We start from the raw sequence: 26,142 nt of genomic DNA on the forward strand, positions 1-26,142 counted from the left end.
ATATTTAAATGGTTGTCATAACGTGAGCCAACTTTATCAAGGCTGTTTCTTGAATTTTACTTGTAGGTCCCCCGGGATGGAAGCAACTTTCCATTTAGGTTCAGGCGGAGGTTGTATTGGTCCTTTAACTCGAGAGGCATGTGTCCATCCCTTTTCAGCAGTCCACACAGCTGTTTCTGTAGTTAAAAGAGTTAAATACGGCCCTTCCCATTTAGGGGTTAAGATTTCTTCTTTCTACCCTTTTATCAGTACTCAATCTCCTGGTCTGATATTGTGAATGTTAAAACTAAGGGGTACTGATTGAACTAATTTTCCTTGCTTTCTTAAATAGTTTACATTCTGTCCAATAGTTTATATATATTTTTGAATGGTGTAATCCTCGATTACTATAGGGTCCTGTAGTATTTCCTGGGAATATGGCATTCCATATAGCATTTCATAGGCTGACAGTCCCATGTTAGCATTTGGAAGAGTCCTTATATTTAATAATGCTAGTGGTAGGCATTTTACCCATGACATTTTAGTTTCAGTCATTAACTTAGTCAATTGTTGCTTTAGGGTTTGGTTCATTCTTTCTACCCTGCCTGAACTCTGAGGATGCCATGGAGTGTGATATTCCCAGGTAATGTTTAATGCTTGTGCCAAATTTTTAATAATTTTTGAGGTGAAATGCGTCCCTTGGCCTGAAGCAATAGCTGTAATCATTCTAAATAGTGGTATTATTTGTTCTAACAATATTTTTGCTACAAATCTTGCTGTGGCCCTTGTAGCTGGATATGCTTCTACCCAATGAGTAGGCTGATCTACCACTACTAATAAATATTTCTAGCTATTAACTTTTGGAAGCTCAGTATAATCTATTTGTATTCTTTCAAAGGGACAGAAGGCTACTTTTCTTCCCCCTAAAGGGATTTCTCTCATTGCTTTTTTATTCACCTTTTGGCATGTTAAACACCTTTGGGTTATTTGTTTAGTTATTTCAAATACTCTTATACACCCGTAGAATTTCAAGAATTGGTCACACAAGGCCCTCGTTCCCTAATGGGTTCATTGGTGTAATTGTTTTAACATCCCTCTGGTCTGGGATTACGGAAGTATTTTCCTTCCATCCATTAAAATCCATTTATCTTTCTTCTGTTCAGTCCCTAATTTTTGAATTATATTAAATTCTTGAGAACTATAAATTAAATGCGTTTTCTTGTCTGGCTTTTCACTCAATACTTGTAATTTAGATATCTTACCAGGTTCCAGGGTTGCTTCCTTTGCTGCCTGATCTGCTAAGTTGTTTCCTCTAATCAGAAAACTCATTCCCTTCTGGTGGCCTTTAACATGCACTACTGTGATTTTTTCTGGCTCTTGCAAAGCTTCTAAAATCTTTTGGATTAGATCCTTGTGAACTTGTCCCTTCCCCTGAGTATTTATTAGTCCTTTTTCTTTCCAAATTTTCCCAAAAGTGTGTACTATTCCAAAAGCATATTTTGAATCAGTATAAATCGTCTCTTTTTTCCCCTTTAATAATACTAAGGCCTTGTATAAGGCATACAACTCACATGCTTGAGCTGACCAGCTGGAGCTTAACTTCCCCCTTTCATACACTGACAATCTCTGCCCATTAACTATTGCATATCCTGATTTTCGTTTCCCTTGAACAACTCGGGATGATCCATCTACAAAATATTGATCTCCTTCCTCAAGTTCTACCTCACTCAAATCTGGTCTAACCTTTGTCTGTAGTTCTATCAAATCAGCACAACTGTGAGCCAAACATCCATCTTCTGTGGGCATCCCATAAATAAACTGAGCTGGATTTTGTGAGGTAGTTACTTTTAACTCCAGCTCAGGAGAATGTATAAGGATAGCTTCATATTTTAGTATTCGACTATTTGTGAGCCATTTTTTAGCCTTTTGATGTAATATGCTTCTAACATTATGGGGAGTATACACAGTCATAGGAGCCCCAAAGGTGACTTTTCTTGCTTCTTCTACCAAAAATGCTGCGGCTACTAAGGCCTGTAGACAAATGGGCCACCCGCTACTAACTGGATCTAATAAGTTTGAATAAAATCCTACAGGTTTCTTATTTCCTCCCCAGTCTTAAGTAAGCACCTCATATGCTACCTGATCTGCTGAGCATACAAACAATTGAAAATTTTTATTTAAATCTGGCAGAGTCAATACTGGGGCCTGTATTAATGCTGCCTTAACTTGTTCCAACTTATCATCATCCTTATTGCTCCATTTAATAACATGCTGAGTAAGTTTTTCATACAAAAATTTTACTTTCTGACTGTATCCTTCTACTCATTGCCTACAATATCCTAAAAGTCCTAATAATTGTCTAACTTCCTGTTTTGTCTTAGGAGGTGATAAGGCTAAAATCCCAGAAACTCGTTCTGGGTCTAGTTTCTTTGTTCCCCTACTCAGGCAATGCCCTAAATATTTCACTTTGGGTTCTGTAAATTGTAATTTGGCTTTTGATACCTTTAATCCCTTGTTTCCTAAAAAGTTTAACAAGTTTATTTTTGTCTCACGTACTTCTTCTTGAGTTTTTCCTGCCACCAAAAGATTATCTACATATTGAACCCATTTACTTCCTTTGGCTTGTTCAAATTCCTGTAACAATTTTTCCAAAGCTTGCCCAAATAAGTTAGGGGATTCTGTAAACCCCTGTGGCAATACAGCCCATATTAACTGTTGTTTCCTTCCAGTCTCAGGGTCCTCCTATTCAAATGCAAAAATATTTTGGCTTTCCTCTGCAAGTGGGCAGGCCCAGAAAGCATTCTTTAGGTCTGCTACACTGTACCATACAAAGTCAGGGGGTATTTGGTTAAGCAGGGTATATGGATTTGCTACTACAGGAAATCGAGTTAAAGTTCTCTGGTTCACAGCTCTTAAATCTTGGACCAGACGGTAACTGCCATCTCCCTTTTTAACTGGTAGTATTGGGGTGTTATGGGGAGACATGCATGGTTCTAGCATACCTTGCTTAATCAATTCATCAATTACAGGTTTTAGTCCTTTTCTTCTTTCCATGGAAATGGGATACTGCTTTACCCGTATTGGGAATTCAGGGTTAATAATATTAATAATAATAGGTTCTATGTTTAATTTTCCGATTTCCCCTGGAGTAGACCACACCTTAAGGTGTATTTGTTCCTCATCTTGCACAGCTAATTTATACACTTGTACTTTTAGCTCATTGCCTTGGGGTATTACCCCTAATCCCAATGCCAACATTAGATCTCTCCCTAGCAAATTAAAATCTGCTTCCGGAATGAATAGTAGATTATTTAGAACTATTTTATTTGCTGACTCTCTTGTCACATCTTTTATTACTGGGACTTTAAAAGTCTCTCCTTTTGCTCAAATTATATCAACCTTTTCCTTGCTTGATCTGCATCCATTTGGTAAGATTTGAACTGTAGATTTTTCCTTCCCGGTATCTACTAAAAATTCAAATTCTTCCCCTTGGAGACTTAGTTTTACCTTTATCAAGGGCTCTTTTGATGTTCTAGTCCCCAAGAGATAGAGCCCCTGATACCCCTATTGTTGTTTCTCAAACATCGTTTCATCTGTTTTCCGTTTTTTGCAGTCCTTCTTTAAATATCCTTTTTTGACAATAGAAACAAGTAGAAGGAGGGTTACTACTCCTCTTAATTGTCCCATCTCTTGGGGAACTTTTTCTCAAGTTATTTTGATTTGGGGTTCCCTTTTGACTTTCTCTTACCACTGTAACAAATACTTTTGCTTTGGCTTTTGCTTTTTTCTCATCCGGTCTCATATACTTTCTGTACCTCTCGCAAAAGTTCTTGCAATTCTCTACCTTGCCAATCATCTAATTTTTCTAATTTCTTCCTTATATCACCCCACGATTTTGCAACGAATTGAGTCTTTAATAATGCTTCACCTATAGCTGTATCTGGGTCCTCCCCTGAATATATCTGTAAATTTTTTCTGAGTCTTTCCAACCAATCTGTGGGAGACTCATCCTTACCCTGATGTTCACTGAAGGCTTTATTAATATTTTGATTTTTAGGAACTGCCTTCTTGATTCCCTGAATTATTATATTTTTAGAATCTATCATATTTTGCCGATCAGGGGCTACATTATGATTCCAATTGGGGTCTACGTTTGGCCATTTTTGATCACATGGTTGTTACCATATGGACTAGAAATCCTGAATATTAGAATATAAAGTGTATAAACCATAATAGTAGTAGTAATGCTAAGGCTTGAAGACTGCAGTTCCCAGAGTAGGCCCTGGGAAACTAACTTAGGAATGTGCTGTGCTGAGAGCATGCAGAACTGTTAGTGATAAGGTTAAAGTATAATCATAAATAAAGTACTGGTGGCGAGCAGTGGCGTAAGAGAGAGATTAAGGGGGAGAACACTATAGTCCTAAGATAAGCAACCATGTAAGATTTATGACGCAAAATACTATCTTCAAGGTGAATGTATCTATAGAAGAATGTGTACTTCTGCACATAAACCATTTGTAAAAAGGGTATAAAAAAACCCTCTAAAAAGGGAACCAGTGGGATCCTGACTTTGGACGCGAGTCCGCAGGCCCCCGGGCCCTGAATAAAGCACTGCATAAACTGACACTCTGTTAGTTTGTGTTTTACTTGGGGTTTCGGGCAGCATGGTGGTCCCTGCTGGTATGTTTTTTCCCATACCCTAATTCCAGCTTGCCTAATCATTTGCCTTTCCTCTATGGTGAATAAAATTCCTAATATAGACTGGATCTCCCCCCAGGTATAGGTATTTGGTCCTAAAAACTGGTCTAAGCGGTCTGATACTCCTAAGGAATCTTCCAGCAACTTTCCCATTTCTTTCTTAAATGCCTGCACATCTCCGGTATTTAGGGGTACACTTACGTATCCTATTCTTCCCAAATTTCCTTCTAGAGGGACTTTTCGTAGTGGATATAACTGACCCCCGCTTTCTTCATTACTTGTTTCTTCTTTTAATACCATAATTCTGGCTTTACCTTTCCGGCGAGTTCTTACTACAGAAGGTGTGGTTTCAATTGGGGGAAGGGAGCTTGGAAGGGCCGCGGCAGGCGCGGGGTTCAGAGGGGGATGGGAAGCGGGGCTTGGAGAAACCGCGGACAGCGTGCTGCTCGGAGGAGGGGGAAGAGCGGGGCTTGGAAAAGCCGCAGCCGCGTTTTGGCTGTATGCTCTCTGGTTCCGAGTCTCGTTTTGTGCAGGTGGTGGTGCTTGTGGAGGGTAAGGAGGAGGAAGATTATCTAAAGGGTCCCAAGGCTTTATGTCCTTTTCTGCCTCCCTTTTAGTTTTTAAGGGATATAATAGCTACGGCCTGTTCCCCCGCCAACACATTGCATACTCACTTTCTTCTCGATTAAAAGTTTTTATCTGATTTACGTATTTGTTCAGTGCCTGACATATTTAACCCTCAAAAGACCCATACATGGGACAAAACAAATTGTCAGGTCTTATCATTTCCCTAGTCCATATAATCATACACTACTGAATCATTCTTGGCTTGCTTTTTTCTCTTCTCTCTTCCCAGTAGTCCCAATCTTTTAACATAACCCCCAGGGGACTGTCCGGAGGAATATCTGGTAATGTGCTCCTTTTATCCTTTGTACCCCGGTTCTTATCTGAACCCCTGGTACCTGGGTTTTGAGGTTTCTTGCAAACCTGACCCATTTCTGACTGGTCCCTTGGTGCCTCCGACCCTCGAATGTTTAAACAAAATCCCTTCGACAAATGCCTCCGCCCCTGACTTTATTATAAGTTCTTTCAACAAGCGCTCCAAGCCCCTGATTTTATTTAAAAGTTCCTTTTTCACTTGCTTCGTTCCTTCGCCTGCCACTTCTCTCGCGAGAAGACAGAAACGAGGCTAGAACTCCGCACTTGCTTCATAACAATGTTACGTCACAAACAGACTCTGGTCATACACCACCCAACCAAGTGGTACTTACAGTCCGATGTTCTCGCCTGGATCTTCGTGCACAAGAAATTACGGGTGTGATAATTGATAAAAGATTCGTGTTAATCACAAAAGCATTGGGGTTTGTATAAACCAGAATACTAAGCTCTGAAGTGAAGCATGGACACTAGATAAAGGAAATTATATGATTAAATAATTCTGTTTAAAATCACCTTGTTATGTTATATTATGTTGTATTATGTTACATTACGTTATATTATGTTTTTCAAATAAGTTGTATTGGCTACCAGCTTGCGAGATCGGACTTCCCAAAAAGCCCTTCCTACCTTGGTCTAATCAATACTGCCTGTCCAGAAAACCAAACTCGCAGAATTTCTCTGGTGGTTATCTACAAAGACCAGACCTCCAGAACTCCTCTGGTGGTTATCTACAAGGACCAGATGGCTATCTGTGACTGATTATCACCCAAAGGCTTTGTGAATTTGTGTACAACGAGAACCCACGGTATAACAAGAGGCTGCAAACCAAGGTTCGGTGGAGCGTGGAGTGGGCGGTTGTTGCGTTTCCTAGATACATTGTAAATGGTACATCCCGTGACCCCTGCTATGCCCTGTATCTTGGTCCCTCTCCCCTCCTGGCCACACAGAACTGGCTGGGATCCAATTTCTCCCCGCCCCCCCTTTCCAGACCCTAGAAAAGGTCAGTACCCGCTGGCCTCTCTCTCTTACCCTTTTCTCTTTTCCCCCCACGCTCTTACCCTGCTTTTTCCCTCTCTTTTCCCTCTTACCCCGCACTTTTCCCTCTTCTCCCGTTCTCTTCCCCCTCTTTTCTCTCTCTTCCCCCGCTCTTTTCCCTTCCCTTTTCACTCACTACCCACGAGAAATAAACCTGTAACTTTATTAGGGGAAAGAGCCTCTTTTGATATCTTAACTACGTCCCTGTGGCTAGGGCCCAGGGGAATTTCACCCTAACACCTGAGCTAGACCGGAGGAAGGGTGAAAGACCCTATTTTGGGGCCGAGAAAAAGCCGACAGTTGGCGCTCCACGTGCGTGGTTTCTACAAAGCACCCACGTTTCACTGTGACTCCTATTTTCGGGATTCGACCAGCATAGGAGCTGATCAACTAGCTCAAATTTCTTTAAGCTGCATTTTGTGCAGTTCGAAGACTTTTCAGCACGAACCGGCAGCCTGTCAGGACCCCAGACAGGTCGGTTCGGGACGTGGATCCACTACCGTTACACAGATGTCTTTGCCTGCAGGACAAAACGTGAGTGAAGCGTCCCTTTGCAGCGGGTGGTTCCCGGAGCTCTGCGGGGGGGGGGGTCTCACCGGTGGCATTTTGCCGGCCCGGCACTGTTCTCGGGAGGACAGGTGGCGCGGGTGTGTTTGCAGCGTGCGCGCGGCTCGGAAGCCCTCGGCCACGTGGTGCGGCGCGGGGGCTGGGGGGGGGGGGGGGGGGGGGGGGCTGGACGCGGCCACCCCAGGCACGGCGCGGCAGGCAGGCAGCTTTGATCGGTTTAAAAGCTGCGGCACAGGGAGTTTTTTTGCAGTTTTTGCGGTTTTTACGGGTTTTTGCGGCGGGGGCGATCCCTACAGCGGCGCGGGCGCCACATAGGTTTTGCTGACGAAAAACGGCGAAATTAACATCGGTTCCGCATCTAGTAAAGCCTGAAAACCGTAGTGTACCTAGCACGTCTTAACAACTAACTCCTTTCCTGTGTTTTAACTGTAGTGGGGTGGATATAGTGCAAATTGCTAATACTATGGGGCTACAGCAATCTGCCTTACAAAAGAGTATAACAAAACAACTCAAGGAAATATTAAGTTCAGGAAATGTTTTAATATCTAATAAAAAACTAGCCCGTTTTGCCAGCTGGCTGTCTGTTGAAAAATCTGACCTTGAATTGCAAAATATAAATTCGATTTCATTTTGGGATGAAATAGGGGATTTATTGACTTTAAAAGTAGAAAATGGACATAAAACTGCCTCTGTATTCCTCCCGATATTCTTACAAATTCGGAAAGTTTTAATTCAAACAGAAAACAACAGACAGCAGCAGCAAAATGATTCAAACTCACCTTCCCTTTCCAAAAATCCCTATAACCATAACCTGGAAAGCACCCTAGGGTCTCCCATGGAAATGCAGCATGCTCAGCACGGCTGTAACTGTTCTGAACCCCCAAATCCTCCCCAGTATCCCGGTTCTGACAATTTTTCGAAAATTATCAGCTCTCCTTCCTTGTTCCCTTCCCCCCCGGGCCATGGACACGTGGCCGTATCTGGACACGTCAGGATTGGGGTCCCAGATAGCTCTGGACATGCGGTTCAGGGAGTGGGGGGGGGCCGATATGGTGACAGCCACGTGTCTCCTCCTTCATCCCACAACCCCCTTTACCCTCCGGTCCCAGCCCCTAAGCCTGTCCCCTCCCATAACTCATCCCTGCCCTCGGCTCCACTGCCCCCTCCCCCCTCCAAGACCCTGCCCTGCACGGTACCTGGCGACCCCGCCCACAGGTGTTGCAACCCTGGATTCCACCACCCCTCCCCCTCTCCGGTTTCACATTCCTTCCCTACAAGCTGCTGCGGGGTAGGGGAGGGCAATGTAGCCCCTGCTAGTTTCAGTGCCAGTGAGGGTGGGGAGGGATCAGCTCACAGCCCCTGGGGGATGGATGGTGCTCCCGTGGTGGGGGGGGGTGGCCAGCCTTCCAGGCCGGGTGGGGGGGGGATGCCCAAACCTGAAAGTCAACACCAGGAGAAAGAGTATATACCATCAGTTGCTCCTGTAGTTTATCTTGGTAAGAGAAACGGAAAAAGAAGTTATCAACCTTTGTCCTATCAAGATAAAAAAGAAATTTGTAGAGTACAAAGAGAATTTGGTAGGAATAGTGAAATCTTTAAAGGCATGATGAGAGCCACTTTTAACTCAAACGAACTGGTTCCGTATGATATCAAAGAGCTTTTCCGGTGTATGTTAACCCCTTCATAATATGATCTATGGGAAAGCCTGTGGAAAAGATCTTTAAAAGTGCTTTTACAAGAGCTTTTAAAAAGCTCAGATAATGCAAAAGATGCTGATAATAATGATATGACATATGAACACCTATGTGGGGAAAAAGATTGGCATTGCCCTGAAAACCAAACTAGAGTACTATCTAAGTCTGTCCTAGATAAAATATGCAATGCTGCAGAAAAAGCCTTTAATCAATTACCAACAGTAGATACTAAAGGCAGTTATATTAACATTAAACAGTTTACTTCTGAGAATTTCTTACAGTTTGTGGACCGCCTTCGTATGCAAGTAGAAAGACAAGTGTCTGATCCAGTATTACAAGCTGAATTAAAGAGATGGCTCAGAGGAATGCTAATGAAACCTGCCGTAGGGTTATCCTAGGCCTTCCCCTGGAGCCAGCACCTAGCTTAGCACAGATGATAGAAGCCTGTGCCAGAAAAGCAGAACTGTACAGTGGACACGAAAGAAATTCAGGACTGGCACACCCAAAGACCATGGCAGATGTAACACCAGAAGCCAAGAAGCAACCAATGTCACCAGAGCAACTGCAGCACATCATCTGCTTCCAGTGCAAGCAGCCAGGACACTTCGCCAGGGACTGTCCACACAACCAAAAACAGAAGAAGACCAACAAACAAAAAAACTAGCTTTACAGCGCGTACCCGCCATTAACACCATAGCGCGCTCGGCTATAAATACTGCGGGCTCCACACTCGCAAAACACTCTCTCTTAAACAAAAAGGGGGAGGATGGGATAGAGGGTGTGGGGATGTATGGCAATGAAAATATCAAATGTTCAGTTAACAAGGTTTGTAAGCCACTAGGCCGTTTTAGGCTTGTGACTACCAGAGGTTTTCATTTCAGGTCACCTGATTGGACAGTCATTACAGTGGACTTACCTAATAGTACACAGGACGTGACGTTAAACCACATGAAACTGGACAGTGAGTACTTTGTTGTGGGGGACACAGCACACACACCCCTAGAGATTGAGGTGGTTCCCATGACCATCAAGGGAAGCATAACTGGCCTCATTCTCCTGGCACGATGTCCTCTACCGCCATATTACCTGGCTGAGGGACAAATCCTCGCCCAGGCCATTCCCATTCCAGCAGAGGTCCCAGTAGATGGAAAATCACCTGAGGTCTACTGGGCAGAAGTGGTGGGTGAGGACAAACCTTCTCTGGCATGCAACCTAACCTGTGGATCAGATCACCTCCATGTGGAGGGGGTACTGGACACGGGTGCTGATGTGACTATCATACCCGAAAGGATGTGGCCGTCACATTGGGAACTTCAGCCTGTGGCAGGCAGAAGCCAGGGTGTAGGAGGAGTCAAAATGGCAAAAATATCAAAAAGCATCGTACAAATTGAGGGGCCGGATGGAAAATTGGCTAGCATCCGTCCATTTGTTACAGATTATAAATGCCCTCTATGGGGGAGAGACACCATGTCCCAGTGGGGGGTGAAATTGATTATTCCTAAAACTCCTCGGGATTTTTAGAAGCGGCCACTGTAGGGCGCCCTACCCAAAAGTTGAAATGGCTAGATGATACCCCAAAGTGGGTAGCACAGTGGCCAATGAGTAAGGAGAAGCTCAGGGCGCTTGAGGAGCTTGTGGAGGAACAATTGGCTAAAGGCCACCTAGAAGAGACCACAAGTGCGTGGAATTTCCCGGTTTTTGTGATAAAGAAACCAGGGTAAGACAAGTGGAGGCTGCTCCACGACCTCCGGGAAATAAAGTAATTGAGGACATGGGGTCTCTCCAGCCTGGAATGCCTTCTCCAACAATGCTTCCCAGAGATTGGCAATTGGCTGTTCTAGACATCAAGGACTCTTTCTTCCACATTCCCCTACACCCAGAGGATGCCCCAAGGTTCGCCTTCTCGGTTCCTACCATCAATCGAGAGGCCCCAATGAAGTGCTACCACTGGAGAGTTCTTCCACAGGGATTAAAATGTAGTCCCTCCATCTGCCAGTGGTACGTGGCCTCATTGCTGTCCCAGGTACGTGCCCAGAGAGGGGAGGCCATCATCCTTCATTACATGGATGATGTGCTAGTGTGTACACCCGATAACTCTCTACTCCAAGATAAACTTGACCTAGTGGTGAAAGTTTTAACCTCTGCTGGATTTGAATTGCAGGAGGACAAAGTCCAAAGGATGCCACCTTGGAAGTACCTGGGCCTGGAAATTACTGCACGGACCATTGTTCCGCAGAAATTGGAAATTAATTGTAATCCAAAAACCTTGGCAGATCTCCATTCCTTGTGTGGGTCATTGAATTGGGTCAGGCCCTGGCTAGGCCTCACTAATGAGGACCTAGAACCTCTTCAATTTATTGAAGGGGGAGAGAGAGCTGCTTTCTCCCAGGGAATTGACCCCAGAGGCAAAGACTGCAATCGAAAAAGTACAGAAGGCTTTAGGAGAGAGGCAAGCTCACCGTTACCAGCCCGATCTGCCCTTCAAATTCATTGTACTAGGAAAACTGCCACACTTACACGGGTTAATATTCCAATGGATCAAGGAGCAGAAAGAGTCACTCTTAATCATAGAGTGGGTCTTCCTCTCCCACCAAAGATCCAAAACTATCACTAAGCCACAAGAGTTAATAGCACAACTGATTCGGAAAGCAAGGATCAGGCTGTATGAACTGGCTGGTTGTGACTTCACATGTATTCACCTCCCTGTTAAACTGTCTGAGGAGGGAAAGAACTCTCCTGAAAAATTGACTAAAGAGATGTTTGAGCATTTGCTCCAGAGCAATGCCAGTCTCCAATTAGCCCTGGACAGCTACAGAGGACAAATATCAGTCCATGCCCTGTCTCACAAGCTGTTTAATGAGGAATTCCACCTCATTCCTCGTGAGAAGAGGAGTCAGAGACCACTCAAAGCTCTCACAGTGTTCACGGATGCATCTGGCACATCCCACAAGTCGGTGATGACTTGGAGAGATCCTCAGACTCAGCATTGGGAAGCTGATGTTGAGTTTGTGGAAGGGTCACCCCAGGTAGCTGAACTGGCAGCAGTCGTGAGAGCCTTTGAAAAGTTCTCAGAGCCAATAAATTTGGTGACAGACTCAGCCTATGTAGCGGGGATAGTGTCCAGGGCAGAGCAGGCAGTGCTCAGAAACATCGAAAATGAGCAGCTTTTCAGGTTGCTTTCCAAACTAATTTATTTGATTTCTCATAGAGAACACCCGTTCTATGTGATGCATGTGAGATCACACACAGATTTGCCAGGCGAAATTGCAGAAGGAAACCGTCAGGCAGACTCCCTTGCAACCCCAGCAGAACAAGCATGCCTTCCTGACATCTTCCAACAGGCAAAGCTGAGCCACCAGCAGTATCACCAGAACACACCAGGTCTAATGCGTCAGTTCCAGCTAACACGGAGTCAGGCTCGAGCCATTGTGGCCACCTGTCCCAACTGCCAGCTGCACACCATGCCCTCAGTAGGCATGGGGGTAAACCCCCGAGGTCTTGGCAGTTGTGAGGTATGGCAAACAGACTTCACACACATTCCTAGTTTTGGTCGCCTCAAATATGTGCATGTAAGCATTGACACATATCCAGGCGCAGTCTATGCCTCTGCCCATGCAGGAGAAAGGGCTATGCATGCCAAACAACACCTAGTGCAAGCCTTTTCAGTGTTGGGGATCCCTAAGGAAATCAAAACTGATAAGGGCGCAGCGTATAAGTCCAAGGAGTTCCTGGAATTCATCCAGCAGTGGGGAGTGGAACATAAAACTGGCACCTCCCACTCCCCCACAGGCCAAGGTATAGTGGAGCGAGCCAATCAGATGCTCAAGCAGGTTTTGGCTAAACAGAGCAGTTCAACTGTGTGGATGTCTCCACAGCAGAAGCTCTGCAAAGCCATGTTTACTATCCATTTCCTGAATTGTTCATTTGAAAACATGAGTCCACCTGTGGTACGTCACTTTAACAGTAGTAAACAATTCAAGTTGTCCCAACATCCTCCAGTTTTGATTAGGGACCCAGAAACCTGGGAAATCAAAGGTCCCTATGAGCTCATTACCTGGGGGCGTGGCTATGCATGTGTATCCACTCCCTCAGGCCCTCGGTGGATTCCCCAAAAGTGGGTGAAACCATTTGTTCCCAAACATCCTGCTCCAACTGAAGAGAACGAGGAGCAGGTAGCAGTGGCTTCAAAAAGAAGACGCCGCCGGAAAAAAGGAAAAGAAATCCTCATAGAAGGTGGCATTCCGGCAGATAGAGACTTTTAATAGGTTTTATAATGTTTGTTTTTTCTTCTAGAGAAAAGCTTCTCTTCTCTCAGTCCCGTGATGAACCCCATCCAAGCTGTCTTCCTGCTAACACTGAACAGTCTAGCAGCTGCATGGATCGTCCCTCAGCCAAGTCAGAACGTCTGGGTGACCCTGGCGCAGACGCTCCAACAGAAAAACATATGTCTGTCCACAGCAGGCCACACTACAAAATCGTGCTGCTATAGATTTTCTCTTGCTACTGCACGGACATGAGTGCCAGGAATTTGAAGGACTTTGCTGTATGGACCCGACCTCAAAAGCTCCTAACATCCATGCTGCCCTCCGAAACATGAACAACTTAATCGGACAAGTGAAGCAAGAATCTGAAGATTGGTTCAATGGACTGTTCAAAGGCTGGGGACTCACAGAGTGGTGGACATCTATAGTCAAAACAATTATGTTAATTTCTGTTATTCTTTTCCTTGTAATAATGGCATTCGGGATCCTACGTCACTTGGTTTTCAAGGCTATTCATAGTCTCATTCCCTCTACCTCAGTAGTCAATCACATAGAAATGAAAGACTTGAAACAATCTAACCCTCCCGCCAGCTACAAGTGGTGGGCAAAATCGTAATTTGAATGATACCAACACCCTTTTCAACTTTGTTAAACAAAAAACGGGGAGATGTTGCGTTTCCTAGATACATTGTAAATGGTACATTCCGTGACCCCTGCTATGCCCTGTATCTTGGTCCCTCTCCCCTCCTGGCCACACAGAGCTGGCTGGGATCCAATTTCTCCCCGCCCCCCCTTTCCAGACCCTAGAAAAGGTCAGTACCCGCTGGCCTCTCTCTCTTACCCTTTTCTCTTTTCCCCCCACGCTCTTACCCTGCTTTTTCCCTCTCTTTTCCCTCTTACCCCGCACTTTTCCCTCTTCTCCCGTTCTCTTCCCCCTCTTTTCTCTTCCCTTTTCACTCACTACCCACGAGAAATAAACCTGTAACTTTATTAGGGGAAAGAGCCTCTTTTGATATCTTAACTACGTCCCTGTGGCTAGGGCCCAGGGGAATTTCACCCTAACACCTGAGCTAGACCGGAGGAAGGGTGAAAGACCCTATTTTGGGGCCGAGAAAAAGCCGACAGGCAGTGACCCCTCACGTTCCCCAGCACGCTGCTTGCTCTTTCTATATCAAATAAAACAATCTAAATTTTGCTGAATATCAAGACTTTTGTGCTTCATTTATAACAATTTGGTGTTGAAACCCATGACGTCCTTGGAGCCCTGAGAGGCACTGCGATTTCGGGGAGGAGACCCACTACTGAGGCCCCGGTTCGTCAGTGGTTCTTGGGACCCATTGACGTACCGCACCATATAGACTGAGTAAGGAAAAAGCTCCCTGGAAGACTGCGGCAAAATTACCTGTAATTCTTGTGCACGAAGACCCAGACAGGAGCATCGGACTGTGAGTATCTTGTTTGGTGGGGATGACTGTGTGTTTGTCTGAATGAGACGTGGCCTTTGCTGCAAAGCGAGAGCGGAGTCCTTCTATCCACGTTTGCAGCATCCCGCGAGGGACCTGGCCGGTGACCGGACGAAGCGAGTGAGCACAAAGGGAGAGACAATTTTGTTGTCCTAGCCCAGGTAGAGGCTAGGTCCTTCCCATCCCAGCCCAGGCAGAGGCAGGTTCCAGTCCATCCTGACCCATGGAGAGGGAGGGGTTCAGGCGGAACACATCGGGGAGTACAAACACCTCAAGACAGTCCCTTGAGGTAAAAATGGGACAAAGAGCGAGTAAGATTCTGAGTCCCAGGGACCCACGAAGAGGTTCAAGTTCATTTGGTCCACAAGGAGACCGGGAAAATAAAGACAAGACAAGTAGGTTGCCAGAAATACCACCAGGCAGCCCTTTGGGTGTAATATTAAGATGTTGGGACACAGGGGCGGTATACAAAGGAAAAAGTAAAGAAAAATTGATTCAATATTGCATGGTGGAATGGACCAGAGAAATGATCCGTAAAGATAACCTATACTGGCCCATGTTCGGATCATTTGAGGGTTGGATTTGTCAGGCATTAAACACCTATGTGGCTCATAAAGAACCATCTAACAAAGAGGAATGTGATTATGCTGCCCTGTGGGCAAAACAGTCCAAGCCATCCTTGATATATACTTTAAAAGAAAAAGAAGATGAAGATAAAAAAAAAAAAGGTTACCTGGGAACCCCTCGATAATCTCCCACCTCCGTATAATACAGAATATACAGGAGACCCCCCCCCCATGCACCCACTTCTCCTCCTGGTGCTCCCATAGCTCTAAGAACTCGCTCCAGTCAAAGAAATACCAGGAGAGATAGTATTACCATAGAGGAGGGAGATAAGGACACAAAGGCTCGCCTTTATCCCCTGAGGGAAGTGCCATTAGCAGGACAACAGGCTGGCTTAATTGGATTTGTAAATGTTCCCTTGAACACAGGGGAAGTGAGAAACTTTAAAAAATAAATGGGAAAACTATTAGAGGATCCTACAGGAGAACTGAAGAGACTAGATCAATTCCTCGGACCAAGTATGTATACTTGGATGGAATTACAATCTATATTAAGTATCCTATTCACCACGGAAGAACGGCAAATGATTAGACAGGCTAGAATGAGGGTATGGGAGCGGGAGCATCATATTGGACCTAGGGGAGACGAAAAATGGCGATTAAATAATCCTAACTGGGATAATCAAAATGATGTCCATCGCCAGAATATGATGGACTTAAGATGGATACTCGTTAAAGGTATCCGAGAATCAGTTCCTAAAGGACAAAATATTAATAAAGCCTTTAGTGAACAACAAAAAAAGGACGAATCCCCGACTGACTGGTTGGAGAGGCTGAGGAAAGATCTCCAAATGTACTCCGGGATAGACCCTGATACACAAGTGGGTCAGGCACTCCTCAAAACCCAATTTGTTGCTCGATCATGGGGAGATATTAGAAAGAAATTAGAAAAGTTAGATGATTGGCAAGATCGGGGGTTACAAGAATTGCTAAGAGAAGCACAAAAAGTTTATGTAAGGAGGGATGAAGAGAAGCAGAAAGCAAAAGCAAAAATCTTCATAGCTGCAGTTCGTGAAACACAGAAAGAAACCCAGCAGAAAGGGGGAGGGAAACCACGAAAACCCCCATCAAGACAAGGAAATGAAGCAGGAAATAATTCACCAATGCGAACCTGCTTTTAGTGTAACAAGAAAGGTCATATAAAGAAAAATTGTAAAGAGCGGATACGGGATGAAAAAATGTTCCAGGAAGATGAATAGGGGTGTCAGGGGCTGTATGTATTAGGGACCATAACATCCAAAGAGCCCTTGATAAAATTAAGGATTGGTCCTCAGGGAGAGGAGGTGGAATTTTTAGTAGATACAGGAGCCGAAAAATCCACAATTAAACACCTACCAAAAGGGTGTGAGCCTAGTAAAGAAACAGCACTCTCGGTTGGAACAAAAGGTGAACCATTTCAGGTCCCTATTATTAAAAATGCGCAAATTGAGACCTAAACCAAAATTGAATTAAAAAATCTGCTGTTACTGCCAGAGGCAGAAAATAATTTATTGGGGAGGGATTAAATAATAACATTGGATTTGAAAATTGATGTATCCCAAGGGAAGCTTAAAATTTTTGCTTTAACCCAAAAGGACGAGGAGCAAATATGTCCTGAGGTGTGGTACACCCCTGGAGAAATAGGGAAGTTAAAAATGAAACCTATCAAAGTGAAAATCACTGATCCTGATTTACCTATCCGAGTTCGTCAATATCCAATATCTCTAGAAGGGAGACGGGGCCTTAAGCCTCTCATAGAAAACCTTTTGCAACAGGGGGCTTTGGAACCATGTATGTCCCCACATAATACTCCTATTCTGCCTGTCAAAAAGACAGACGGGAATTACAGATTGGTACAGGATTTAAGGGTTATAAATCAGCGAACTGTTACCAAATTTCCCGTAGTAGCAAACCCTTACACACTCTTAAACCAGTTGTGCCCTGACTACACTTGGTATAGTGTAATGGATCTAAAAGATGCCTTCTGGGCATGCCCATTAGAGGAAAGTAGTAGAGATTACTTTGCCTTTGAATAGGAAGATCCTGATAAGGGCAGGAAACAACTGTGTTGGACAGTATTACCTCAGGGCTTTACAGAATCCCCCAATCTCTTTGGAAAAGCCCTAGAAGAATTAATGCAGTCTTTTGAGTCACCCGACGGGGTGAAATTGTTACAATATGTAGATGATCTATTAATAGCAGGAAAAGACGAGGAATCTACTAGAAATGGGACAATAAAACTTCTAAACTTTTTGGGACAACAGAGATTGAAGGTATCCAAAGCCAAATCACAGTTCACAGAACTAGAAGTATAATATTTAGGACACTGGCTAAGTAAAGGGAAAAAGAAATTGGATCCTAATAGAATCTCTGGAATATTAAGCCTAGAACCTCCACAAACCAAAAAAGAAGTGAGGAAAATTTTGGGATTGCTGGGATATTGTCGTCTATGGATAGAGGGATTTAGTGAGAAAGTGAAATTTCTATATGAAAAACTTACCACTAATCGCCTAAAATGGACAGAAGAGAATGATAAGAGTTTTGAAAAGGTCAAACATGCTTTAATTCAAGCCCCTGACTATTCTCCCAGACTTGGAGAGACCATTTCAGTTATTTGTAAATACCTCTGATCAAACAGCATATGGGGTACTCACCCAGGAATGGACAGCCAGTCGAAAGCCAGAGGAATATTATTTTAAACTGTTAGACCCTGTCAGTCGGGGTTGGCCCACATGCCTCCAGGCCCTAGTGGCCACAGCACTTTTAATTGAAGAAGCCCGAAAAATTACCTTTGGAGCACCCCTAGTGGTCCACACCCCTCCTAATGTAAGGGGAATTCTGAATCAAAAAGCTGAGAAATGGTTAACCGATGCCCGAATTTTAAAATATGAAGCTATTCTAATCACTTCCCCAGATTTGGAGATAAAAGCAACAACTGCCCAAAGTCCCGCACAATTCCTATATGGGGAACTGGGAGAAAATTTAGAACATGATTGTGTGGACGTTATAGAATTACAAACACAAATTAGACCTGACTTGGGAGAAGTTGAATTTAAGGATGGAGTAAAATTGTTTATAGATGGATCTTCTCAAGTGGTGGAAGGAAAAGGAAAATCAGGATATGCCATAGTAGGAGGAGAAGAATTGAAATTAGTAGAATCCGGACCCTTAAACGCAGCATGGTCCGCTCAGGCTTGTGAACTATTTGCTCTTTATAGGGCATTGTCTTATTTAGAAGGTAAAAAATGAACGATATATACGGATTCTAAGTATGCCTATGGCATAGTCCACACATTTGGTAAAATTTGGGAAGAAAGGGGGTTAATTAACACTCAAGGACGGGGGTTGATACATCAAGAATTAATGGTTAGAATACTAGAGGCTCTTAGGGGCCCCACTGAAATTGCTGTGGTCCACATAAGAGGGCACCAAAAAGGAACAAGCTACCATACAAGGGGGAATAATCTGGCTGACAAAGAAGCAAAAAAAGCAGCATTGGAGCAAAAACCGGTTTCTGTATTAAGTACTACAGTTAAAGATCTCAGCCCCAAGCAGGAACTACAGAAGCTATTTACTCCTCAGGAAAAAGAAGCGATAAAAAAATTAAAGGCAGAACAGCATGAAAACAAATGGGTTTTACCAGATGTCAGGGAAATTTTACCTAAGACCCAGGCCAGACAAATTATTGAACAATTACTCCAACAAACACATTGGGGAACCAAAGCACTAGCAGACCAATTTTTAAAATTTTTTGGATGCATCGGCATTTTTGATATTGCAAAGCAAAGCGTACAGGGTTGTTTAACTTGTCAGAAAATTAATAAAAACGGTATGCGACAAGGTCCGTCAGGAGGACGGAAAACTGCTTACAGACCCTTTGAAAGAATACAAGTAGATTTTACAGAATTACCAAAAATAGGAAGGTGGAAATACTTACTAGTGATAGTAGACCAATTAACCCACTGGGTAGAGGCATACCCTGCAGCTAGGGCCACATCACAAGTGGTAGCCAAAATATTGTTGGAACACATAATCCCAAGGTATGGCCTGGTTCGAGCAATAGACTCAGACCAGGGGACGCACTTTACATCAAAGGTGCTTAAGTTACTGACCTCAGCGCTGGGCATCAGCTGGGAGTATCACACACCTTGGCACCCTCAGAGTTCTGGCAGGGTTGAAAGGATGAATCAAACATTAAAACATCAGTTGTCAAAATTAATGATTGAGACTAAAATGCCATGGACAAAGTGCCTCCCACTAGCCCTGTCTAATATACGAACAATGCCAAATTCAAAAACAGGGATTTCACCATATGAAATGCTGTATGGTATGCCTTACCCTAAAGGAGTACGCCTTGATCCGACCTTAGTTCAGGACCCTTCTCTTCAGAATTACATAATAACAATCAGCAAAAACTTGGAAGAATTAAGAGAGAAGGGGATTTTAGCTCAAACTGTCCCTCTAGGATTCGCCATACATAAAATTAAGCCAGGACAACATGTGTTAATTAAAGTATGGAAAGAAGAAAATCTAGCTCCAAATTGGGAAGGACCGTATTTAGTTCTGTTAACGACTGAAACAGCTGTGAGGACAGCTGAAAAGGGATGGACACATGTGAGTAGAGTCAAGGGTCCTGTAACCCCTCCTACTGCAGGTTGGAGAGTGACATCTGAGCCTGGAGACCTCAAAGTGCGAATTCGGAAGACTTGATGTCAATATCGGATAAATTCGTCTCGAAGGTCTCCTAATCAGGACTGAAAGTCACCTGCCCCAAACCCGGGTGTAGCCTGTTCATCAAGAAAAGGTGTCCATATTGTACTGAGTTGTTGTGGTGTTATTCCTATGGTGGGTATCCCCCATTCACATTATGTGTCCAGTGTAGAAGAAATGAATGTAAGGAAACTATTAAAGTATTAATACCCTATCAGCACAAGGAGAAATAGAAATTGATGATCATAACTGGTGGGAGGAATAAGGAAAAAGAGAGCCAGAGCAGAGGTATTGGCAAGAAAGCGTCAGAAGGGTTGTGCATACCGTGCTGTCACTGCTGTACCTCGTACTGGAATGTTAAAGCTAAAAGCTGGGACAAAATTAAGAAACACTACCAAAAGAGAAAGACAATGTGGGAGACCCCAGGACATATTCCCTGCTGCCGAGAAGATCAAACAAACCTCGGCTACTGGCAGCAACCCCGTAGGCCTTGAGGGAGGCAGAGGGATGAAAATGGTCATGGGAGTCATCCTATTGCTAATGATGATAAAAGGAAATAGTGCTGATGCTTGTTCCAAGTGTTACCAGACAATTAGGTACGGCAGACGCACGGTATCCACCCTTGCCTTCCATACACACATCAATTCGGCCTGCTATAATAAACACAACTTAGAAACTTGCACTATTATGGGAAAAAGTTACTGGGTAGCCACCAATTTAGGAAAAGGAGGGTGGGCTCCATCAGCATACCAAAGTTGTCCAGTAGGAGAGACACACCTCTGCTTCACAAAAGAAGGTATGTGGGGATATTCAGATCAGGGAGGAGTGCAAGATCACTACAAAGAAGAATTGATAAAAAATATAACTAAGGTGTTCAAAGGAACAAAGACAAAAAATGGGGGAAATTTTAACTTGTATGAAAAAATTAAACAACAACTCAGCGAACAGGACTTACCAACCTTGGGAAAAAAATTATTCGTAGAATTAATGAAAGAAATCACTACTGAACTGAACTGAACTCACTGTTGGATCTGTGGAGGAATGCAAATGACTGAACAATGGCCATGGAGGGGGGAGGGGTTGGGCCCAGAGCAGTTGTTACAGTGGAATCAAACGGAATTATCAAGAGGAGTCAGTAGACCTGAAGGGTGGGTTCTAAGTCATGAGGTAATAGGAGAGGTATGTATAACACGTCAGGGAACTAACTTTACCCAATATGTGGGGCACACCCCCTGTAAGACTATCCTGATTACAAATGCAAGCAATCAGTCTTGGTGGCCCAAAGCTCCGGAAGGATATTGGGGAAAGTTAAGTAAAGGTAATTGTATAAAGAACAATTTTACAGGACTATGCTGGTATAATAAAAATAGAGCCAACCCATATGAAGAAGTAAAAAGTGTAAGGACCTATTGGCAACAACCTGAATCAGTTAAACTAAGCTGGAAAGCCCCAGACAGAATATTTTGGATCTGTGGGAAAAAAGCTTATAATACCCTACCAAAAAGGTGGAGAGGGACATGCACTCTAGGAATTATCCAGCCTGCGTTTTTTACATTACCAAAGGAAAAGGGTAATAGAGTGTTAGGAGTTCCCTTGTATGAAACTTTGTATCGAAATAAAAGGAGCACAGATATAGGGGGAACACAAATATGGAAGGATGATGAATGGCCCCCAGAACGAATTATTGAATATTATGGACCAGCTACCTGGGCTCAAGATGGGAGCTGGGGCTATCGCACTCCAATTTATATGTTAAATAGAATTATCAGGCTACAAGCCGTGGTAGAAATTACTTCAAACCGGACAGCCCGAGCAATGGAATTGATAGCTTAACAACTTACCCAAACTAGAGCAGCAGTATATCAAAACCGACTGGCTCTAGACTATCTGTTAGCTGAAGAAGGGGGAGTGTGTGGAAAGTTTAATAATTCTGAATGCTGCTTAAAAATTGATGATAATGGTGAAATAATTACTAAAATTGCAGAAGAAATAAAACGAATAGCCCATGTACCTGTACAAACCTGGAACTCTATGCTTAATGATAATTGGTGGAATAACCTGTTGGGGGGAGCTTGGTGGAAGAAATTAGGATTTATGTTAGCATGTGCATTATTAGGACTACTGTTCATCCCTTGTCTTGTTCCATGCTTCATTCGACTAATCCAGTCGGTGGTTCAAGGAATGCAAGTTGCTACAATACCAATAGACCCTGAGAAGGCAACAAAATTAATGGCAGTACAAGAGGTACTGACAAAATTTGAAACCAGAACACGAATCAATGGGATAAAAAAAGAAAAGTGGGGAAATTGTGACAATTGATAAAAGATTCGTGTTAATCACAAAAGCATTGGGGTTTGTATAAACCAGAATACTAAGCTCTGAAGTGAAGCGTGGACACTAGATAAAGGAAATTCTATGATTAAATAATTCTGTTTAAAATCACCTTGTTATGTTATATTATGTTGTATTATGTTACATTACATTATGTTATATTATGTTTTTCAAATAAGTTGTATCGGCTACCAGCTTGCGAGATCGGACTTCCCAAAAAGTCCTTCCTACCTTGGTCTAATCAATACTGCCCATCCCAAAGACCAGACCTCCAGAACTTCCCTGGTGGTCATCTACAAGGACCGGATGGCAATCTCTGACTGATTATCACCCAAAGGCTTTGTGAATTTGTGAACGAGAACCCACAGTATAAGAAGAGGCTGCAAACCAAGGTTCTGTGGAGTGTGGAGTGGGCGGTGACCCCTCGCGTTCCCCAGCGCGCTGCTTGCTCTTTCTATATCAAATAAAGCAATCTAAAATTTTGCTGAATATCGAGACTTTTGTCTCTCATTTATAACAGTAATACAACATAATATAACATAACAAGGTGATTTTAAACAGAATTATTTAATCATAGAATTTCCTTTATCTAGTGTCCACGCTTCACTTCAGAGCTTAGTATTCTGGTTTATACAAACCCCAATGCTTTTGTGATTAACACGAATCTTTTATCAATTGTCACAATTATGTTACATTATATTATGTTATGTTTTTCAAATAAGTTGTATCGGCTGCCAGCTTGCAAAATCGGACTTCCCAAAAAGCACTTCCTGCCTTTGTCTAATCAATACTGCATATCCTAAAAACCAGACTCCCAGAACTTCTCTGGTGGTTATCTTCAAGGACCAGATGGCTATCTGTTGAGAAGGATGAATTAGGAAAACCTTATAAATACGAGTGCCTAGCAAAAGACTTTGAGAATATGGAAAATATAAGCAAAATAGAAACGGTAGCAATTTTCGACTGTGTGGCTGAAAGCAACTGAATGCCCGAAGGCCCCTTTGTTTAGACAATGTTAGATGCTGCAAATACCAAGAAGCAAACAGACATCCTCCCTAGGCATGGCAGGAAGGGTCCCAGATAAAATTTAGAGATAAGAAAAGTAGTAAAACATGGTAATATAGTGATTCCTATAGGTTGCATGAAAATGTTAGGGAATTTGTATCTTGTATTAGATTGGTTAGTGGAAATATTCAACATAGAAGAAGATTTAATGTATTGTAAACGGGAAAATCGCTCTCTTATGCTCTTACTTTCTTCATTCTTACTTTCTTAAGCTCTCTTAAGCTTCTTCTTTTACTCTCACTCTATCCCCCTCTCTGCCCTGCTCTGAGCTGCGGCTGCAGTTCCTAGCAGGGCCTTATATATACCCACGCTCTATGAAATAAACTGCAAACTTTAAGACCGGAATAAAGAGAGCGCCTGAGTTTGTCCTGACCGTCCCAAAGCAGAGATTCCTACAGAGTGGCGGCGTCAACGTGTCTCAAGGGCCGACTCCGCTTCTTCAGCTGTGGGAAACTCCTTCATGGACGGTAACTGAAAAACTACTCCTAATTGCTTTCTCGGTATCGTGAGCACGGCAGTGCGTTGCAGCGCAGCGTTACGAGCTGAAGTTCTTAAAAAATCTGTCGAGGCAGTCCTGGAGCAAGGGAAGCCGCGCTCTAAAAGGACAAGCCTGACATCCCTCGAGCACAGCCGAGCGCTGCTTAGCATCGCCTGCGCTGAAGCTCGAAGTGTGTGGGTCGAGGAAGGTCCCGAGCGCGCTAAGCTGTTGCCCAGCGACGCCTAAAAGCGCAGCTGAGAGGAGGGGACCGGGAATACAGCGTCCTGCGCGTCGCGAGATTGCCTGGCCAGCGTCCACGCCGCAGCTTGGATTACAGATCACGTTGTATCAGCGATACCGAGGTTAGTACACGACTCTAATAATGGGACAAACTCACTCTGCTCACGAGAGAGCTCTATAAGCAACTAAAGCATTTATTAAGCTCCATTCAAAATAACCTGCCAAAGCAGGAGTTAAAGAATCTTTTAGAATGGACTTTACTTAACTTCCCAAACACTGATCATTCTGCAGTCTTCACCAGAGACTTTTGGGACAAAGTTGGGATAAAGCTTTTTAATCATATATCCCGCCGAGATATGGCTGCCGCAGAGCTGGTACCAGCCTGTAGAGCGCTCGTGGAGCTTTTCGCCGACAAACAGTCGCCCCCGGCCGCCATCACTCCGGGCCCCCTCTCTGCCACGTGTCCAGCCCCAGGCATGCAAGCGACCACCGTCCCCCACGCCTCCGCGGTCCTTCCCCCCTCCCTCGCGGTTCCGGACCCAGTCCTCTCCGCCCCTACGGTGTCCGCGACCGCCCCGCCCCCTACCGTGTTCGACCCTGCCGTGCCCGCCCCCGTAGCCTCCGCTGCCGTCATCCCCGCCCCGAATGCCTCCTCCGCCCCTGTTCCCTCGGTAACCGCGGATCCCGCCCCTGACAACGTCATCGCCTCGACCTCGCCCCTCGGCTCCGCCGCTACACACCCACCCGCCACCGTCGCAGCCCCGCCCCCCGCTGCTGGCGTCATGCCGACCCCGACCTCCGCTCTCGCTCCCGCCGGCCCGGCTGCCCCTCCCCCGCGAGCACGGCCAAACCCCTCATGGTGGCAGCGACCCTCATCGCGAATGCCCTACAAGCACGCGTGGCCGAATCAATCCCAAACCCACAAGCGCTGTTAGTGCCAGAAACTCCATCCCCGCATATTGCAGCCACACTGCCGTTCCCAGCACCAGGAGACGGGAGGACCCCACCTCCCAAGCCGTCCCGCATCCCCCCGGAGCCGATCACGGCGGCCGTCTCAGTTCGGCCCGCAGCCGCCTGGTGCCCGCATGCTGTGTTATCAGCCTCTGCCGTGGCCGCCCGCAGAGACGCCAGCGCTCGCCCATCCCTCCGTTCCTGGCACGGCCGCACTGCAGCCTCGGCTTCCCTCCCCTGGTCCACCCAGCGCGCCCATGCCGGGCGCGGCGCAATCGCCGTTCGCCGCCATTGGTTAGGATCAGGCCACGCCGTCTCCACCGCAGCTTCCCGCTTCAGAACTGCCGAGCGCAGCGGCCTCGCCTCCACCTCCCGCCTCAGCCACCCCGGACACGGCTCCACTGCCCGCTTCTACCGGCACCGAACGGCCTCTCCAGCCCCCTCTAGGAGCAGAAAGCCCGCTCGCCCTCCCAGCTACTATCATCGTCCATGCCGCGCCGGGAACTGACACCGCACATGCGCAGAACCCACCAGCGCCTCCTGCGCATGCGCTGCTTTCACAGCCTCCGTCCTCCCTGGGTCCTAAAGCCCAATTCCAGCTGTATTCATTCGCGGTTCTTCCTAAACCGGATCTTCATACAATGCACGCAGCTTTATCACCGAGAGATCCCTCCAGTACCCCCGCCGCCTCCATCAAGCGACGTAACTAGCACAGCCCTGCCACAGCCACTTGGCACGCACATTATGCAAGACAGAGGGGGAGCTGGTGTATCCACATTAATAAATACAGTATAGACAGAGAACTATTTTACACATGCAAATGCTAATTCTTTGCCCCCTATACAAAAGACATTCCCACTTCAAGATGAGACACTGTATCCTGAAAACTCGCCAGAATTAAACTCCCAGAAATATTATGATAATAGTCAGAGGACAAACTGGCAGGAGATAAGAAGACAAATTTGCAAAGATGAAAACCTCGATTTATTAGCAGTGCCAGTGATATTCAGCCAACAGGCAGGTGGCCCAAGAACATAGACTGCCATTCCATCTCATGAAATTAAAGAATTAAGAAAAGCAATAAAGGACAGCGGCATTTGTTCACCATATTTTAAACGGCTACTGAAA

The 26,142-nt window shown here is 44.8% G+C and overlaps 1 long non-coding RNA gene across 1 annotated transcript in view; it reads right to left on the reverse strand.

Moving 5' to 3' along the window:
* LOC148220203 (uncharacterized) overlaps positions 1-24,789 on the reverse strand; it is a 54,872-nt gene extending 30,083 nt beyond the window's left edge. Inside the window, exon 1 of the long non-coding RNA XR_015798909.1 lies at positions 24,650-24,789. This is a non-coding gene — a long non-coding RNA (uncharacterized LOC148220203). The remainder of the gene's footprint in view (positions 1-24,649) is intronic.
* Between the last annotated feature and the right edge of the window lie 1,353 nt (positions 24,790-26,142).

This window comes from Sturnus vulgaris, chromosome W (assembly GCF_052056855.1).
Source record: "Sturnus vulgaris isolate bStuVul1 chromosome W, bStuVul1.hap1, whole genome shotgun sequence".
NCBI classification, from domain to species: Eukaryota; Metazoa; Chordata; class Aves; order Passeriformes; family Sturnidae; genus Sturnus; species Sturnus vulgaris.